Here is an 18,557-nt window from a genome sequence, read left to right as displayed (position 1 = left end):
TAATACGGTGACATTCCATGGCGCTGCCGAGATTCTGCATTCGTTCACATTCCGCACGAGCTAAGCCAATCTTCATATTCGCATCTAAATCATTGTCACGGACTATGCCTAAAAATATTGTTCTTAAGCACAAAACTTCCTCCACAATTTGTCTCAAAAAATTATGTTAAACTCATCAAACATTATTGATTTGTGTTAATGATTAATTTATTTTTTAAATTATTGTATTTAATTTAATATCACAGAGATCTATTTTATGTGAAGATTTATTCATATGCTTAAAAGGTTAAACCAATCAAGTTACGATAAATAAGCAAAATAATAATTGAACTATACAATGTGCCTCTTTTTTGTACCTTTGAACTGATGATATAAATTAAACAGCAAAATTTGCATATTACGTGAATTTCACTAGCAGTAAATTATAGTTTTTGACAACGAACGCGTGATATACTGACACTTTAAAAATAATTGCTGACAGATTAAAATTAACATTTTGCACTATCGCTAATTTAAAAAATCCTTTATTAAATGTTTCGAAAGTATTTTATTTTATTTTGCTTCTTTGATACCAAATGATGTAAAACATTGAAATGGTAACAATGGGGATTTTATATTTTTTTTAATATAATCAACAAATTATGGTTGAAAAAGTGTATGTGCATAATATACTAAACAATATCTAATCTTTCAGTTCCTGGACTAGTGTCTTTTATATATAAATATGAAATGATGAACTTAGTAAAACATAAAAGGACACCAGTTGTCACATACAAAATTGTTATTATATACAAAGACAAATAAATATTACACAATGTTTTTTTTAGATTTATTGGGTATTGATGTTTTAAGAAATAAAAAAAATATTAGCATTGAAATATCTTATCACCTTTTAATTATTTAAAAATTTCAACTCAGTAATATAAAAATTTTGATAATGTTACAAATATTTTGGTTCACCCTGTACCTCTAATCTCGTTTGTTTTCGCTATTATGCGAACAGTTTCGTCATCTCTTGATTTACAGTTCGTCATAGCGAAACCGCCACATTATCGTCCCGAATTTGACATGTTAATTTCGAATTTGCCATACGATAAATCAATGGTTAAATTAGCATTTTTCGCAAACAATTGGACGATACATTTCGGCTAAAAACGGTAAAATGTTATTTATTTATTTCAAAACGGTTAGACACAAAACACTATGAATATTTTTCTAGATAATTTATGGTCAAATTGGTATATAAATTATTTCGGCAGTGTGCCGCTCTTACAAATTGATATTCGTGAGTATTACGATAATAAATAAAATTCTTATTTCATGAATCACAGCAAGAAATATTTTTTTTTAATTTCTCAAACTAAAATGTTCAAAGAAGGAAACCGATATACTGATTTTGGGTAAATATTATTTTTTTGGTAATGCAAATTAACCATTAGTCGGACTCTGTTCGCGTACGAACAAATTATGCAAACAGTACAATTCTATTATCAAATATTTTTATTCCAAACATGGAGTACCATGTGTGAGTTTTTTTATGAATAATAAATAATATAAAAAATGTGCCCATCTGACGGTGCTGTGTCGTTAGCGTCAATTAGCCACATTGGCGAAATAGGAATTGTGGTCCAGTTTGCACATACATTCCTCTTATAAGGAACTGCCTTGGAAGCAAATTATCACTTCACGGAACGGTCATACGTTCTCAAGTTACCGGCTTCTTCGAAAAATACGATGTGTCAATATGACACTCGTTGCTTTTTACGTAGTTTTTTTCTCAACCTCCTCCTCTTTCATAGCCTTTAGACGCTAATCGTTTGGCTAAACATCGGTCTGCTATTGAGATCACCTGGTTTCGTGGATCACGAATAGAGAAGTCATAAACTTTTTATTAACGCGTCGTATTTGTGACATTCAGTGACACATATTCGTGCTACTATGCTCTAATTTTATTTGCAAATACAGCAAATGTAGCAGTAATTTGTATACCTTAAATAAAATTAAAATCAATACAAAAGTTTTTTTTATTGGAATCTTACAAAAAAATAAACAATTATCATTGAATATAAAATGCAATAACAAATAACTAATATTTACATCAATGATTGTACAAGAAAAACAGTTAAGTCTATGAAATTATCAAATAATTCACAAATATCAATTAATAAGTATATGCTACGTTATATTTCATAATACACATTAGAGAACAATTTTCGTATTACAACTGTAGAGGTTGAAGTCCCTGGAGTGGTGCGCTCGATGCTCAGGGCCATATGTTATTAAATGTATCCTTTGATAAAGTATTTTTGGGCTTAGATTATTTGAATGACTAATAACGACTACATAAATTTTCATTTATGAGTCATCCCCTATCTCACTGTATTTTTTCATAAAAATTTAATATACGGATCAATCGTTTTAGGCATTAGTAGCCATGTAGTGTGACTTTCGCAGTCAATGAAATATCGAAATAGCTAATACCAAATAATTAAAAATGTGCACCAAAAAATGTTAGTGATAATACAGCGCCTTTAAAGATAATTGATCCAAGTCTTTGATAAGTGCCTGCCAATAATTTGTAAAATAATGTAGTGTCACATTTTTTAAATACTTTATAATCGAAAAAGTTTAGTAAAATATTCAATGAGGCAAATTAAAAACCAATTACAATACTTTAAGCCTAAACTGTTTTATAATTACAAAGAACAGTTCAAACAATGCTTATTTGATGTGGAGTTATTTGTGTATTTTTGATTGACTTATGACAACTATGATGAAAAGGGTTCAATCATTTTTGTGGTAATTCATAACTTTCGAAAGTTTATATTTACAATTAAATTTTCATTGAAAATTTTTATTAAAATAAAAATAGACATAATTTAAGAGCATTTAAATAAAAAAATATTTAGCATAAATATCTATTATATTTACAATAAATTAATAGAATTGAATATACAATAAAATTATACGTCACAACATCAAACTTCTTACAAAGAAAGTGGTTTAAAAATTGTATCAAAAATCATTTTTGAACAAAATATTAATGCACGGTTGCTATATTTTAAAATATAAATATAAATTAAAATTTGACTCAAATAAATAATATTTATAATAATGACGATATTTTACTGTTTTTTAAGTATAAAATATTGTATATAATTTTTTTTTTATTACAAAAATTACATGTTTATTAAAAAAATTAACGCAGAATAGAAATAAAAAATAGCAGTATCATCTTATCTTTAAATTTTTTCTACTTTATAAACATTTTCATTTCACTTCAAACCAATTTAAAACTTAATATATTATAAATTATACAAAAATAATTAAATTATCAACTCGTTATTTATATTTTACACCACGTACGGATTTATAGCTTATTACCTTAATTTATTATTCTCTAACCACTTTTCAATGTCACTTCGTTTCATAAAATTAACATTGAAATTAAGATTTGATTTACACAGTACATTATTGTACTGTCATAAATAAATACATATTAGAAAAACTATTTATAAAACACGTTTGTGACAAAAACACTGGCTTCTTTTTACCAAAAAATTTCTTAGTAAAACATGTAACTAATCAAAAAATATCAGATGTACTTTCTTCAAAAAGGTTTATAAAGAAACAATAATATAATAAAACTATATTACATTCTTAATGTCTTGTATTTTTTTATTTATCTAGGAGCAGCAGTTTTCTGCATTTTAAGTAAGTTTTCTCACATTTTGAGTTCTTGCAAAATTTGTAAGAGAAAAATCCATAACTATTCAGATTTATTGTTTTATTTATTTTAATATATATTGTTGCTATAAATCTTAATTAAATTAATTAATATTGCATACAATATTAAAATAATAATATACAATAAAAAACATATATTTTCTTACAAAATTCATTTTAAATAATCCAATCTCTTAATATTTTTATTAATCATAAAAATCAAATTTGTCCAACAAATCAATAAATCTTTAAATGCAAATATTATTATGTATCTTATTAATTTCTTTTTTTATGTATAATTTCACCCAAATTTTATTTATATTTGATAACATGTGTTTTTACTTATTAAGAATTAATAGAAAAGTCCACTAAATTATTATTTATTATTCAGAAATATTTTCGTTAAATACACATATGTTACGTGAAATATTTAAATAATTTGTATTTTACGAAATAAATCAAAACATATTTATAGCCATCGGTTTAGATAAATTTGCCAAGCGATGAATGCGCGTCCGCGTTATGATTTGTAAGAGTGTTGACCTGTCAAAGTTTCGTGTCTTTATACGAAGAGCAAACAGTGATTTCTTTCAACCGGTCCTACGTATGTATGCATTTCGGCTGTTTTCGAAAGTCCAATATTGAATTTTCAAATTAGTCCAGAGCGTACCATAACGAGGAGTGACCACTTACTTACGGTAAGACAATTGGACCGCTGAATGGGTCCGTGAAGACTCAAACAAAGCAACAATTGAAGAATACTCACAATAGCGTAATGAGACCAACTGTTAAACAGGGAAACGAGGCGAGCGATAATGAGAGGTCAGCGTGCGTTGGTAGAAATTTCAAAGTGAAGAAAAAAAATAAACATTCTGGAGCTAATATCATCCGAATTTAAGACAATTTGCATCGCACAAAGGAGCTCGTTGTCGGTCGCATTCCACGTATTTCATTTCTCTTTGGACGTTGGAAAATACGGTCTGTTTGTCGTCGAATTATACGCGTGAAAAGCTCGAGTATTGGGCAAACACCATTAACGGTCGAGTTTTTAATCAAACATGAACGTGCGAGTGAATGGGAGTGTAATTTACGGTCGATGGTTTTATGAACGATTTTTCGTACTTACAAATTGGCGCTAAACATCCAAAATCGGAGATAAACACCTTTTGCAAAAATTTGAGTCAATTAAAATATATTTTAGATTACATCATCATGGTTGTATATGAGTAAATATATATAAGCAATAAACTTTTGAGTTTAAATATTAAGAAGAGAAAAGAGTAAATGATATTTAAATAATAATAATACACTATAAAATCACAGGATAAAAATTAAAAGCTATTGCTCAAAATAATTTATAAAATCAGGAAACTAATGAGTCAACACGGTATTTAAAATTCATAAAAATTGTATAAACGATAATTGAAAAAAATATCACATACACACACAATAAATTTAATTACGAAACATATAAATCAAAATTGAAAATCTAATCAATGATACAATAGTATATTGAATTAAAAAATATAGAGGGGAATTGACAATGGTGTAACCAATATTAAAATTAAACAGCACAAAATATGCTACTCTGTGGAACCGATTTATTTGGCCACAAGTTAGGCCGTATTTTAGCAACATTGATGTGGCGGGAGCGAGAGCAACGCCTTTTTTTGGTTGACTACGACAAGAAGATGACGACCGGCGGCAACTCGCCCGCCGATCTCATTCATAACATTACGATTATAAATATATTGCAATAAACTTTTATTCTTATCATCTGTCCGCGAAACTACTAATTGCAGTTTAATCCTAAAAATATGTTTAGTTTCTAGATTTAGTGATTTTTGATTTTATTAAAAATTTTGAACAAAACACCTATTGAATCAAAAAGCATTAGAGTACGGTTTAAGAAGGGTATAAAAACTTAATAAATAGAAAAATCTTAAAAATTAAGTGTATAGTATTATGATATAGATACGTCCTATGTTATTCAATGCAGTGGTGCTGCATCGTAGTCTAAAAGTCGTTCCAAATATTAAGTAAAAATCTTGGAAGTTCAAAGTGACTACTTGATTGATAAAAAACTTCATCTTTTCTTTGCTCCCCAAATATATCGATTTTGCTAAATCTGAACTCTCTGTATTTTAAAACAAAAGCAAAAGTGTTAATTTAAGAGAAAGTTCTGAATATAAGTGTTCATAAAAGTAGCAAATAAAAGTAATGTAATTCTAAAACAAATTTATACAACGAAATTATTCAGATTTATTTGAAAAAGTTTGTTGCTTGGAACCACAACCATGAGAATTGCTTTTCGAGAAAAATTGTGACAGCCAATTTCCAACTCTTAGCAACGACTGGGTGACGAGATAATTGAGTTTTACTTAAAACCAAAAAAAATCTTAAATCGGAAACTTCCCATATCGCAAGTCTAGAGGCTTTTGAGAAGATGAGTAGACTCACCAGCTGTCAAACTTCAGAGATAAAAACACTTGCGAATTGATATATGGTGACACATTAGTCAAATTCAACAGTGAATTTCGTATCGTCGACCGAAGAATAAAGAACACAGAATCTACCACTTCTTAGTGTCACGTCAAGGATGATCAATGCCCCAGTAAAGCCTACATAACTGTAGGCGTATATTTGTCCAGCAATGTTATTTGGCCAGCAGTCTATAATAGAGGGTCTTCAGAAATTCTCATTAAGCTGTTTCTGCGAATCCAATATCCTCACAAGATAAGATAGCGTGCTTAAACATTTTTAAGAAATATTTCAATCGTTAGCTAATCACATGTTTCTCAATAGGTGACAAGCGCTAGTGATATTAAAAATTTTGAGCCATGCCAGATAATTAATCTTGAGTCGTCAACCAAAAAGAGAGGATGGCACACCTTATTTTTCTTAGCCTAATGCTGAGGTTTCTATATCCATTAAATTGTCATTCCTCAATTTTATTAAATTATCTCTAATCAAGTGAGCAACACCACAGTGAGTTACAATTTGCTAAGCTTTTGTCCTTGGCCGACCGTCCCCATTATTCAATGAGGACATTGCCTAATCGAGACACAATTTAATTATTTCTTGGAAAGGGGCTCTTATAGAAGCCTCTGAGACTGCTGCATTTATAGAAGAGCCTTCTTAGATAGTCAGCAAGGAGTCTGCGCCTTGTTGCTGAGGGTCTGTGCCCTCAAATAATCTGTAAACCATATCCTTAGCAGCGTTTTAATATCTGTTTTTAACCAGTACTTTTGTTGTGATATACATAACAAAATTAAACGCTAAATTATTAATTATTCACGTATCTTCAAGCAATTTAAGACATAAAAGTGTTTAAATATGTATATATTTATAAATATCTTAGTCTACTTTTTTAAATAATTTAATTCAAATACACAAATAAATGACTAAAAATATTATAGGTTAAGAATATATCTAAATATATTTCAGTGTTTAAATACACGATAAACAACTTTAAAAATAATAAAAATGAAAATTAGAATGCTAATTTAAATTAATATGATATCAAATCGTTAATAAAGTTTAATATTAAATATAATATCACAGCTATAATATATAAATTGTATACATATATATTTAAATTAAAACTAATATTTTATAAGGAAGCTAAATTTTTACTTTTGTAAATAAGAAACTATCTAGTGCTTTAAAAACTTATATTAATAATATTCATCAGATGCATATACTAATTATTATATTTTTTAAAACTTTGTCCCGTTACGTTTCCAATTATACCAATTTCTTATAAGGAAAACTCAAATAAAATACAGAAACCATTTTTTATCTACGACTCCTCTTTTAACACTATTTGTAGTTAAACACCGCCCAGTTTTCTACAGGCTATATTTGCACGTGTCGCCTTATTAATTCAGATGATATCATATATGTACCCAACTATTCGTCGTAACAACGTGTCAATTCATACCGGTTAAATATTTAACGGGGCCGTAAACGCGGTTCGTTAACGCACAACTATTTATAAAATCAATTTAATGTCGTAGAGACCTTCACTAAAATTAAGCAAACATCACTTATTTTTTGTATAATTTACGCGGTTCTTTGAAAAAGCTTGGCAAATGACAAAAGTCTGGGTAATATACACTAACGGGAATGATCTCTAACGAGCTAATCAACGTTTATGTTAAACTATTAATGACTCTCGTTATATAATTTCATAGGTTTTTGTACTGAGCTGAAATACCAATATTATCTCTAATGATGTTCAAGTTCTATATAATGAGGATGGTAGTAATTAAGATTTTGTTTTGTAATATTGAAATCATATAATAATATATATTACATCTGAACTGCATTTAATTTCAATGATAAAAGCTTTCGAAGATCTTGGAGAATGGCAATTTATCTTGTAGACTATCATATTACAAGTTCATCGATATTCCTTGTAGCACCTGCTACAACCTGAATTTTTGAAATATTTACGATGACAATTTAAAATACGGATATTCGTTCTGAAAACATTTATCCGTATAGTATGCACATAATATATATATTTAAAAAATAAGATCGACTCCACCGCAACGAAATAAACAAACTAAGGAATTCGATCGCCTTCTGTGAGAATTTTTTTGTTAAAAGCTCTTGAAACAATGGCCTTTTGACGTGGCAGAAAAACATTTTTAACGTTATCGAAGCTTAAACGCACCGACCGAAGGCTCATTAGCCACACTTTGGATTTTCCACATTTTTGTACAAAACGATGTCTTTGAGAAAAGTCTCAGGTATGTAAGCGAGTAGAAAAAATTGACTTGGACACAAATGCTTAAAAATGTTGTAAAGCGCGAACCAACAACAAAACACACATTGTTTCATTTGTGAACGAAAGCTCACCGTCCTTATAAAATTAAGCTTTGATTTGACTATATAAGAAGGTATTTTTTTTAAAAAATTCGTGAAATATATTACCAAAGAAGTGTCAGCGAATTCCAGGTGGCTCGATCGCTGACAACTGGCTGACAGTCATGACCGGTCATCACGCCAAATCTGCAACTCTTGACGGGACAACAAATAAAATCAGTTTTTTTAAACGGCGGTGCATTTCAAAGGAAAAAGTTTCATGTGAACTTTAGACAAACACTGTAGAAACCACTAAGTATACAACTCTGAAGAATTTTACACGATCGGTAAAAAATGTAGAAAGACAAATATTTATTTTAATATTTTATATATGCGGAAATCATTGCTTATTTATAATCGTTTTTATAGTGTTTACATAATTTTTATTAAGTAATGGAAGCATAACACAAAGTTTACAGAGACTCATGCTTACATTACTAATGCTTACTAGTGCATATATAAAATACTTTTTATAGATAACCCGAAAGAAAACATTAAACATAATAATTACTAAATTATTATTACAACGTATGTATTTTTAAATAGAGTTTTATCTTTTAGACATCATTAGTGATATGTTACCAATTTTTATTTGAAATTCCTGATGCTTTGTGATGCATTTTTATGTAAAGTTACAATTGTAATGATAATTGTATTTTCAATTAATTATAATGTCCTATACCTTTAAGAAGATAATTTGTACTAAAATTTCTATAAAAAATGCCTAATTATATTATTTTAGTGGTACATATAGAGTATTTACTCATAGCCAGTGTATTTTTTGTTATATTTTTTAACCTATTAGGTCATTCTGAAGCTATATATAAATATTATTTCAATGTTATTAGTTATGAGTATAATTATTTGTGTTTTAAAATAAAAAAGTGATATATTTTGTACAAAAATGTATATTAAAAATGCTTTTATTTTAGTAGTATATAGGATTTGTTCGTTTATAATAGCTAGAACTTTTCGAGCATAAATATTTTTTTTGTATATTCGCATTTTTATTATTAGCTATATAAAATATCATTAGGATTTACCGTTTTATTAATTTTTTTATTGTTTAAACGTATATATTTTTATTTTGTAATAGCCATTATAAAATATATGAAGTCAAAATGGTTTGATAAGTATTAAAAAAAAAAAATTTTTAATTACGTTAAATAAATTATATTTATTCAAAAAAACCCAAATATTATTGATATTTTTTTACATAGGTATTTTTTTATAATATATTGTTTATAATTTTAAAACGATATAAATAAACATTGTTTATGATATTCAATATCACATCAATAATTAGGTTGTGTCAAAAAATTATATACTCCTGCCTGAATAAGACAAATAAATTAATTTAAGTGATCAATATCTAAAATAGTATTTTAAGTGAATTGGAAAAATGAATGAAATAATTTATTTTTATTATAAATAAATTAATGACTTCTCACGAATTTTTTACTAATTTTTCTCATAGTCAAAAACCGTGAGTTAAAATTTTATTTTATAAATATAAACCAAGATGATAACTTTGGTTAGATCAAAATAAATATATGTCAAGATCTGTTTTTAAAAAATAAAATAATGAGTAAAATTTGTAAATAAATATTAATGCAATATATGATTATTAAAACTGATTAATTAATATTAATTATAAGTAAAAAAAATTAAAATCATTTACATTAATAAATAATGATATAAAAATATATACAGCTTAACTACAAAAAAATCCACAATTGCAATATACAATAGTAAAAATAATATCACACAATACTATTAAAATAAAAATGTATGTTATTGAAATAATATTACGGAGTAGATTAGAAATACAAGATTAAAATCACAAGATTTTATTATAATTGTATATTTGTATATAAACAATATAAACATTTTGTCGTAAAAATATACAAATTTTCAACTAAATATTTTACTAACGAATTTCTCGTTCTGGTATTATTATTAAATAAAACATTATATCTATAATTTTAATATTTAATTATTGAATAATTAATTGTATTTTTATATACTTAGTATTACAAATTAGATAGAGCAATGAGAGTCGTATTGAATAAAAATATATTTACTATAAAGAAGCATGAACTAAGTATTACAATAAAATTTTATAGTAAGTTACATACAAAATGGTAAAAAAATAATATTTTTCTAATTTTTAAGTTGGAGAAAAAATTATTTTAATAAAGGTGAAACTCATACATATGTATATTTAATATTAAAAATAGCGTTTATTTAAGTGTTAATTCATATATTCCAAGAATAATTTATAAAAAGAAGAAATGTGATTGTCTTTAAAGACATTAAAACTATTATTTATTTTAAATAAAATCAATTAAATATGATCAATCAAGCAATTAAATGTGTTAAACCCGTGAAGTAGAACTGTTGTAGATCATTAAGAAAAGTAATATAAACTAAATGACACTGGTTTTTACGCAGGTTAGACGCATTGTCTATTGCGTTTATTTACGCCCAAAAGTGTAGTTTTTCTGAAGATGTGCTAGCAATAAGGAAAACAAATTAATGTAAATTTAAATTTCTATATTTTATTTTTACATATAAGTCAGTTTATTCTTTGTGCTAAAATAAAGTATGATAGTATATACAGAGTAATCAAGAAGTATTTTAAAATAATAACTTTAAATACAATGAAACAATATACACAAAGTGTTAATTTTATTTTTAAGTTAAATTGAATATTTATTATGAAGCAAAGTATAATAAAATATATATCATAAAATTAAAATTAAAATGCTATATAAGAGTGAGTTTAAAAAAATACCAGCGAAACGATTAATTTCAATGTTTTTTTTATACGTAAAATTTGCAATATAGAAAAAAAAACGTAATGGTATGTAAATATCACAATATATATATTGCATACATGATTATTAGTCTTTTTATAAAATGTATAAATAAGTTATTATTACCTTTTATATTTTTTCTAAGCTAATCTAATACAAATACTATAAAAAAATTCAATCGCAAACATATTAAAATTGTCCCTACAATCAACATTTTAAAATGTCTAAAAATATCTATATATATATATAAAGTAATTGTTTATTTTTTTCTCTGAATACCACGCAGTTTGTTGTCCTTCCTGTGAAGTTGACAACTATGGAGTTTACTATTCACACTTATGGCCATCGATATTACTAATACCGTACTTGCATAACAAACCAATCGACTCTCGATTTCCCATAGACGCGTCGATGTTTACGCACCGATACACAATTTACGATTTACGTTTATGACAAGCTCACAAGTCGAGAAAAAAATAATAATTAGAAAGTACGATGCTCACACATAAGAGTGTGAAAAAATGACCTTGCGCCTCGCGTCCGTCTTTTTTGCATCGATCGATTTCATCGGGTCACGAGCAGGTCACGCTGGAAGGAAAAAAATAATATTTCACCTTCGTCTTGGTGTATGCGATTTACACTGCATCCTAACCGTTATGCGCGTGTGTGAGAGAGTTTAAGGTGTACGCACACATGTATGAATACATTATAAATCAGTAAAGTTCAGATAAGAGAGCGGAATCAAAAGAATGATGCTATCCTCTTGACCTCGCTCACTCATGATATTAACAAAAGTCAATACTGGTATTAGTGGATCGATCAAAGAAAGGCCGAAGAGGCGATTCGGAATTGAGCACAATCGATTTCTACATTTCGATAACAGTGTTTCTTAAAATGTTGTAGAAACTGGTCGAATTTGCGACATTTTTGTATTGGTCGCATGACATGAAAGAGTTGAAATGGATACTATCATAGCATTGTAGATTTTTTTATACAAAATTAGAAGCTTAAGACAATTTCTGAAACAATCTGAATCTTAGTAGTTCCTGATGTTAATGTATATATTAATTAATCACACGTTCAATATTAACCCATTTTGTAACATTTTTTCCCTATAATATCAATGCACAAATACAATAAAAGTAGCACAGAAAATATAAATACAAGTTGCTAGTTTATAACCATTATTAAGTTCACAAGAGGAAATTGAAAAATTAAATTAAGACTTAAAATATTAACAATATGAAATAAATTGAGTAGAAATACAAAAAAATAAACTAAAATAAAAAATACATAAATTAGTTATTCATATTATTAACTTAAGACTAATAATAAATATTTATTTAACTAGGGATCTGTAGCAACAAAACATGTGGCTCTAAAACAATATATGTTTATACATTTTATATTTATACTAAAATTTTAGTTTGCTCTTATAACAATTTATATTCTAGAGATAAGTGTGTTATTTTTACATTGTATTTTTTGGTATATTTATATAAAACTTTTTAAATGGTTCGTAATATCGAGAAATTTAATTTTTTTTTATATTTCATTTTTATTTTTTATTTATTACCGAAATGTTTAAACAAATATAAATAAGAATTACCAAATAGAAAAAAATTATAAATTTTATAGTAAAAGTCAATTTTGTACAAATATATTGAAATATTTAATAAACTTTCAAAATAAATACAAAAAAACAGAGATTATTTCAAAGATTAACTAAAAGCTACATAAACAAAATTATAGTGCTATTTAAATATAAAGCTAAAATAAATAAGATTGTACAATTTACTCGATTAGATTTTTATAAAATTTATTTTCATGATAAAGTTAAATAATAAAAACAGAGAAAGCAGACCAATTCATAAGTAAACAAAAAGAAAATTAGAATTTTATTTAAATATAAATTTTTAAGAAATAATATATGTCAACCCCAAGGTTATTTTAACAACACTTTATAACGTAAAAAAATAACAACTCGTTTTGATAAAAAGCCTAACTACCAAGAGAATATTAATAAATTGAACCATTGCATGAATAAACAAACCACCATTAGGACACTCGTAATGACTAGAAAACTACCCTTTTGTGCATAAAGAATGCGTCTACTGCGTAAAAACGAACATTGTGATTTACCCATTTGAAATAACGACCTTAGGTATATAGAAGTGATGCAATTTGCACACTGATTTCTGAATTTTTGTAATTCGACAGAAACGTCTTAAATCAAAAACCTAAAAGGTCTGACAATTTGTCACATAGCGATTTGTAACGAAAGGGTCAGAGACAGGTAAACGAATCGAGAGCAGACGAACACAATAATCGAAACAAAAAGCATATGCATATTATTACCAAATACTTTTACTTTTAATTAATAAGACAAATACAAAATTTGTCTTATAAATTTCTTAAAATATTTAAAATTAGATCCATTAACTTTTAAACAATTTAATATCAATAACAGTATTGCATTAAAGTAAAATCAATAATATAAGTGATATTTGAAAAACCAAAAATAAGTACTAATTTCAATTTAAATTAAAAAAAGCATATGTCATAAAATAAATATATTGTTTAAGATAAAATAAACTGAATTTTGATAAGCAGTTCCAATAATTTTGATATTGTGGAAGACAAAAGTAGTGTTATGTAACCAGCAACATATAGTCGGTGACTATTGACCTGAAAGACCTGAGTTAGAATCCTATTTTTTATTATTTCTAGAAGATCAAAATTAGTGATTTTTAATGTAAATATAATTCCACTAGATCATCACAAATTTGTTTTAATTACATTTTTCTCATCTCACTGTTAAATATTGTGATAGTTAATTTAAAATCAATTTAGGTATTGAAAATTTTGCTGTATATAAAAATATTATATATTTTTAAATCTTAATTGTATCATAAATATAGCAACTACATTTATCTTTAATATAAAGCACAAAGCATGTTAACTACTGTAAATAATAACTAAATAATTTAATGTTTACAAAACAACTACCAAAAAACTTAAGAGATCCACACAAAATTAACGCAATTTTTGGTTCTCGACATCAGATTTATTATGTTGCTTAAAAAATATTTTTTATAGATATAAAGTAATAAATTAAAGAATTGTTATTCAAGCTTATTACTTACAAACTTTTAAATAGTATTATTGAGAAGTTTGATACACAAGCTACAGGTAATACAGAAAAATGTTTTTTATGTGCATTTTTTATTGTCAAGCTTAATAAATACTCCTAATTAGGACGTAAATTCTAAACAAAATTCACTAAAACTTAAAATTATTAGTTTAAAACTACTAAAATAATTTAAAATAGGAAACTTTTATAGATGAACGATTTAACGTTGTGATAAAAAATTTGTTGTTCTGTGTGATTTTATTACTATTAACAAAGTTCATTGCCACCCTGTATGAGTTTTATTCGTATACATATTTAAAAAGCATATAAATTAAAGGCGTATATATTTACAGACTTTATTGTCAATATTTTTAAATAAAGAGCAAGATTATTGTCATCGATACAAAAAAAATCAGAACCGGGTGGGCGTCAGAGATCAACGATAAAAATGCATCGAAGATGACGTCACCGTATTTTCACCGTTAGCTTTCGACGTCGCGGCCCACCGTTCTAGAGGCGCTGCGATAAGACGAAAATGAGTCGTATTACTATGTATTAATAAGCGATCGAACTTAAGGCAAAAGGCGTGTTTGTCGGGCGTCTATAAAATTTTTATAGTGATCGGTATCGGATATATAATAGCCGTGGATTGTGACTCCGATTCGGGGTCATATTCAGTGCCACCTGACTGGTTGATGCGCACAAACATTCGGTCAGATATTTTCGAGCAATGACATAATTCAACGCCGTGACCTGTTCGGGTCATGGCTATCAACAGATGGATTGGCGAAAAAATCAGATTTAATAGAATGTCATTCATAACAAATTTAATATATTTGCGACTATACAACTTTCCACATTTTGTGACAAGCAAAATACTTTATTTATAAATGTTGTTCAATCTGGATAATAAAGTAAGTAGCTCTTATATTTTATTAATCGTAATAATCTGAATATGTATAACTCTCATTAACAGGCAATCGTGAAGTATAGAGTTGACAATCTTGTGAATATATTGATAAGGGTTTTAAGCAGTTGAACGAAGCTCATACTGTTGTACAACAAAATTTTAATAAAACAAAATTGAATAAGAAAACATTTAAGTCAATAAGTTTAACACAGTTATTATTATGCACAAATACAAAAGCATCGTATCCAGCCCCATATTAATAAAAATAAACGATTTTATTATAACAACGAGAGTTTTGAATTTCAATTCGCGCACTCGTCGCATATGAGATACTCACTTAATGACAATCTCCGATCATAAAGTGAATAACACATATGGTTTTTGTGACGATGAAAATTGTTATGCGACATTATTGTACTGGCATGGCGTCGCTAGCACAATAAGGGAAATCAGCTGTGTGACAGGAGCCGTCAAATCGCCAATGTTATGACAGTATCCTCTCGTTATGACAATTTGACTTTAATGCAATTCCTTCGGAGCGCTGGAGCCGGGGTTGAGTGACATGTGATTTTTATGTATCAATGTGGAACATCTGTTCTATTAATTTCAAGCAAAACATTCCTAAATAGGACTTTGTGAGATCACCGTAATTCCCTACGGGGAAAATCCTACTAGATGTTGGTCTCATGCTCGTCACTTCCCAGGCGAGGCCTCTTATGGAACTACTCTAGTTATAACATCAAAGCTCCGAGCCGAACGATGAATCAATATATATATATATATATATACATTATTATATATTACATAGCACATTTTGATTTTGAAAGGCAAAGTAATAAAATGCGAATGGTAAAGTTTGTTGCTTATTATTTTAATATAAATAGCCATATCATAATTATGAAGCTCCAAAGTAGAACAACTAAAAAAATCATTTCTGATTTTTAAAATTTATTTTAAGATGATAAGGGGACTAAAAATAGGTTATCTTGATTTTGTTTGGTTTTCTGCAACAGCCAAAACCAATGTGTGGAACCAGGACAATATATTAAGTCTCCCTATAAAGTAAAAAATAAGCACAACGTTTTCTATATATTTAATTCAATTTCTATAATATATTTAGCTATTTAAAAAACTAACAGTTAAAGATACTTCTCAACATTGCTAATATATTTTGAGGATTTTGCATCTAAATAGAGGCCAGAAAAAATATAACAGATTATTTTATATAGTAAAATTGTCGATAGAACAGGATTGTCATCAAGAAATATTCTGGTGATCCACCAGAACCAACGCTATGGTCAATAAAATGACAATTTTAAACTTATATGAAATAAATAACTTGTGTTTTAACAAAACATATATTAACAATAAGATAATAATAAAAAAATGCGCCTTGTTAAGCACTATAAAAACAACCTTTTTGTGCGTGAAGTATGCAAAAGACAATGCGTCTTGTAGGATAAAAACCGCTAATGTAATCTAACATCTTTGCAATAATGACATCGAGATGTGTTCATCTTGTAATTTTAATTATTACAAGCGTAAAAAAAATTGTTGGTTTAATATTCAAGAAATGCAATTGGCTAACCAATTTCTGCATCTCTGAATCAACAGAGACGACTCGAATTTATAAGAGAGCTGACACTTTATAATATCTGCAGATATTTAACCCTTTGAACGTGGAAATCGACTGAAGTCGCCCAATTGTTTTTTTTATCTCTTTACGCAAAAATCAGCAAAATATATGCTTTTCAAGAAAAATCTTTTTTTGTGAATAAACACAAAATATCATTTTTAATAAAAATAAAATTAAAAAATCAGAGCATTTAAACACAGTATCAAGGTAAAATTTGCATTTTTCAAAAAAAAAAAAAAATTAAATATTATTTTTGATTAACGCGTCCAAAGGGTTAAGTGACTTAAAACAAGAGAGCCAGAGAAAAGTGAAAGTCACGCAATATTTTATTGTACTGTGACCATACGACTCTTGTGTTGCGGTCAAAGGCCCTAATTGGTCAATAATGCTATTGTTGTTTTATAAAAATAATATTTTTTTTATCTGAATAAACATATTTTCAGTTGAGTTTGCATTTGAAGTGTTGCCACAAGTAATAATATATATATATATATATATATATATATATATATATATATATATATATATATATATATTTAAATTTATTTAATTTATAATCTTTATTTTTTATTAAATATTTTGAAAAAAAAATTGGTCTGCGCTACATTTTTTTAATGTAGCAACCTTGAGGATATAGAACATTAGCAATTGAAAATCTAAACTATCTTATACATGAAGATATGTATGTTCCACCCTCGAAAGAGTTGAAATAACGACCCTGATCAAAAATAATAAATTAGGCATTATCCTTTTGACGCCCTCACAGTAATTTGCACAACATTTTGCTATGCATATTTTATAAAATTTAAAAAGTTTAACGATTATTGATTGTCAATAATTGATTCATGAAAATTATTATTAATAATAAATAATTATTTTTTAATTATATATTATTTTACAGGCAATTAATTGATTTTTTTTACTAATTGGTTAAATAAATTAAATCGATGAAAACAGAGTAAAAAATACGAATATTTTAGTACTTCATCCATTTTTTATTAAATATTTGGATAGGTAAAAACTTTGAATAATTTAGAAACCTAGTCAGAGGGTCATTCTAATGCTCAATATATGGATCTTTACGATCGTAGTTTTCGATTTTGCTACCATAAAGTCGTTCTCGTAATTTTTATAATTTTTAGATGATTTATTTTGTTGTACGTTGTAAAAATATATTTTATCAAAAATCGCACATTAAAAATAAATTAAAATAAGCAAACCACTTTTATTTTTTTTTGTTTAAACTTAAAGCCCTTATCACCTCAAAGTGTAATCGAAGCTTTGCGTCTAATAATAAAGCTTTAGGTTATGCTTCTAATATTATGTTATAATATATAAGAAATATTCAATATATTTATAGAAATTGTCTTATCGCTACACCATTCCGAATGTAAATTATGGTTTAGTAAAAATGATATACATTTTCATAGCTCAGGTTCAATGAGTAGACAGTATATTTTT

Source organism: Plectrocnemia conspersa, unplaced genomic scaffold (assembly GCF_051122295.1).
Source record: "Plectrocnemia conspersa isolate PC_06_02 unplaced genomic scaffold, ASM5112229v1 ptg000014l, whole genome shotgun sequence".
NCBI lineage: Eukaryota > Metazoa > Arthropoda > Insecta > Trichoptera > Polycentropodidae > Plectrocnemia > Plectrocnemia conspersa.
This window is presented reverse-complemented; position numbering follows the sequence as displayed.